Here is a 3,542-nt window from a genome sequence, read left to right as displayed (position 1 = left end):
TCCCGTAAACGCGTTTTTTCCTGGTCGACCAAAACACTCATTGACTCCCATTCATTTGACACTTTGTCATTTTTTCAGCACTTTTTTCGCGCATTGGGTACTCCGCCCATTGACTCCCATTCATTTGACACTTTGTCGTTTTTCCAGACCTTTTTTCACGCATTGGGTACTCCGCCCATTCACTCCCATTCATTTGACACTTTGTCGTTTTTTCAGCACTTTTTTCGCGCATTGGGTACTCCGCCCCATTCACTCCCATTCATTTCACACTTAGAAAAATCATCCGAGCGGCTCTCCACGCATTTTATAGCCGCTTTGGGGCTCCAGCCGCCTCGGCCTTCATTTCTGACTAGGCTCGTGTGGACTTTGTCGTTTTTTCAGCACTTTTTTCGCGCATTGGGTACTCCGCCCCATTCACTCCCATTCATTTCACACTTTGAAAAATCATCCGAGCGGCTCTCCACGCGTTTTATAGCCGCTTTGGGGCTCCAGCCGCCTCGGACTGCATTTCTGACTAGGCTCGTGTGGACTTTGTCGTTTTTTCAGCACTTTTTTTACACATTGGGTACTCTGCCCCATTCACTCCCATTCATTTGACACTTTGAAAAATCATCCGAGCGGCTCTCCACGCGTTTTATAGCCGCTTTGGGGCTCCAGCCGCCTCGGACTGCATTTCTGACTAGGCTCGTGTGGACTTTGTCGTTTTTTCAGCACTTTTTTTACACATTGGGTACTCTGCCCCATTCACTCCCATTCATTTGACACTTTGAAAAATCATCCGAGCGGCTCTCCACGCGTTTTATAGCCGCTTTCAGACTCCTGCCGCCTCGCCTGCACTTCCGCCTCGGTCCGTTAGGATTTAGGCCTTTTTTCAGCACTTTTTCTCCGTTCCTCCGGGGCGACAGCGGCTCTCCACGCATTTTATAGCCGTTTTCAGACTCCTGCCGCCTCGCCTGCACTTCCGCCTCGGTCCGTTAGGATTTAGGCCTTTTTTCAGCACTTTTTCTCCGTTCCTCCGGGGCGACAGCGGCTCTCCACGCATTTTATAGCCGTTTTCAGACTCCTGCCGCCTCGCCTGCACTTCCGCCTCGGTCCGTTAGGATTTAGGCCTTTTTTCAGCACTTTTTCTCCGTTCCTCCGGGGCGACAGCGGCTCTCCACGCATTTTATAGCCGTTTTCAGACTCCTGCCGCCTCGCCTGCACTTCCGCCTCGGTCCGTTAGGATTTAGGCCTTTTTTCAGCACTTTTTCTCCGTTCCTCCGGGGCGACAGCGGCTCTCCACGCATTTTATAGCCGTTTTCAGACTCCTGCCGCCTCGCCTGCACTTCCGCCTCGGTCCGTTAGGATTTAGGCCTTTTTTCAGCACTTTTTCTCCGTTTCTCCGGGGCGACAGCGGCTCTCCACGCATTTTATAGCCGTTTTCAGACTCCTGCCGCCTCGCCTGCACTTCCGCCTAGGTCCGTTAGGATTTAGGCCTTTTTTCAGCACTTTTTCTCCGTTTCTCCGGGGCGACAGCGGCTCTCCACGCTTTTTATAGCGGTTTTCAGACTCCTGCCGCCTCGCCTGCACTTCCGCCTAGGTCCGTTAGGATTTAGGCCTTTTTTCAGCACTTTTTCTCCGTTCCTCCGGGGCGACAGCGGCTCTCCACGCTTTTTATAGCCGCTTTGGGGCTTTAGCCGCCTCGGCCTGCATTTCTGACTAGGCTCGTGTGGACTTTTTCAGCACTTTTTTTGTGCATTGGGTACTCTCGCCCATTGACTCCCATTCATTTGACACTTTGTCATATTTTCAGCACTTTTTTGGCGCATTGGGTACTCTCGCCCATTGACTCCCATTCATTTGACACTTTGTCATATTTTCAGCACTTTTTTGGCGCATTGGGTACTCTCGCCCATTGACTTCAATGCATTTACTGCAACTCCTGCCTGTGTCCGCCAGAGGGCGTCTGGCTTAACAGCGGCTCTCCACGCTATTTCTATCCGCTTTGAGGCTCCAGGCAGCTCGGCCTGGGTTTCTGAATTTCTCCCTTGACACTTTGTTACTTTTTCACCTTTTTTCTCATTTCATCCAGGGACACAGCGGCTCTCCACAGACTTTCCCGCGGCCCCTGGGCTCCAGGACCCTAGGCATGGGTTTCTGCCTAGCTCCCTTGACACTTTGCCATTTTTTCACCTTTTTTCTCATTTCATCCAGGGACACAGCGGCTCTCCACAGACTTTCCCGCGGCCCCTGGGCTCCAGGACCCTAGGCATGGGTTTCTGCCTAGCTCCCTTGACACTTTGCCATTTTTTCACCCTTTTTCTCATTTCATCCAGGGCAACAGCGGCTTTCCACAGACTTTGCAGCCGCCCCTGGGCTCCAGGACCCTAGGCATGGGTTTCTGCCTAGCTCCCTTGACACTTTGCCATTTTTTCACCCTTTTTCTCAATTCATCCAGGGACACAGCGGCTCTCCACACACTTTAGAACCGCCCCTGGGCTCCAGGCAGCTCGGCCTGAGTTTCTGAATTTCTCCCTTGACACTTTGCCATTTTTTCACCCTTTTTCTCAATTCATCCAGGGACACAGCGGCTCTCCACACACTTTAGAACCGCCCCTGGGCTCCAGGCAGCTCGGCCTGAGTTTCTGAATTTCTCCCTTGACACTTTGCCATTTTTTCACCCTTTTTCTCATTTCATCCAGGGACACAGCGGCACTCCACAGACTTTACAGCCGCCCCTGGGCTCCAGGCAGCTCGGCATGGGTTTCTGCCTAGCTCCCTTGACACTTTGCCATTTTTCCACCCTTTTTCTCATTTCATCCAGGGACACAGCGGCTCTCCACAGACTTTGCAGCCGCCCCTGGGCTCCAGGACCCTAGGCATGGGTTTCTGCCTAGCTCCCTTGACACTTTGCCATTTTTTCACCCTTTTTCTCAATTCATCCAGGGACACAGCGGCTCTCCACAGACTTTACAGCCGCCCCTGGGCTCCAGGACCCTAGGCATGGGTTTCTGAATTTTTCCCTTGACACTTTGCCATTTTTTCACCCTTTTTCTCATTTCATCCAGGGACACAGCGGCTCTCCACAGACTTTACAGCCGCCCCTGGGCTCCAGGCAGCTCGGCCTGAGTTTCTGAATTTCTCCCTTGACACTTTGCCATTTTTTCACCCTTTTTCTCATTTCATCCAGGGACACAGCGGCACTCCACAGACTTTACAGCCGCCCCTGGGCTCCAGGCAGCTCGGCATGGGTTTCTGCCTAGCTCCCTTGACACTTTGCCATTTTTCCACCCTTTTTCTCATTTCATCCAGGGACACAGCGGCTCTCCACAGACTTTGCAGCCGCCCCTGGGCTCCAGGACCCTAGGCATGGGTTTCTGCCTAGCTCCCTTGACACTTTGCCATTTTTTCACCCTTTTTCTCAATTCATCCAGGGACACAGCGGCTCTCCACAGACTTTACAGCCGCCCCTGGGCTCCAGGACCCTAGGCATGGGTTTCTGAATTTTTCCCTTGACACTTTGCCATTTTTTCACCCTTTTTCTCATTTCATCCAGGGACACA

This window comes from Dunckerocampus dactyliophorus, unplaced genomic scaffold (genome assembly GCF_027744805.1).
Source record: "Dunckerocampus dactyliophorus isolate RoL2022-P2 unplaced genomic scaffold, RoL_Ddac_1.1 HiC_scaffold_134, whole genome shotgun sequence".
NCBI lineage: Eukaryota > Metazoa > Chordata > Actinopteri > Syngnathiformes > Syngnathidae > Dunckerocampus > Dunckerocampus dactyliophorus.
The sequence above is the reverse complement of the archived record's forward strand: the minus strand, read 5'-3'. Positions refer to the sequence as shown.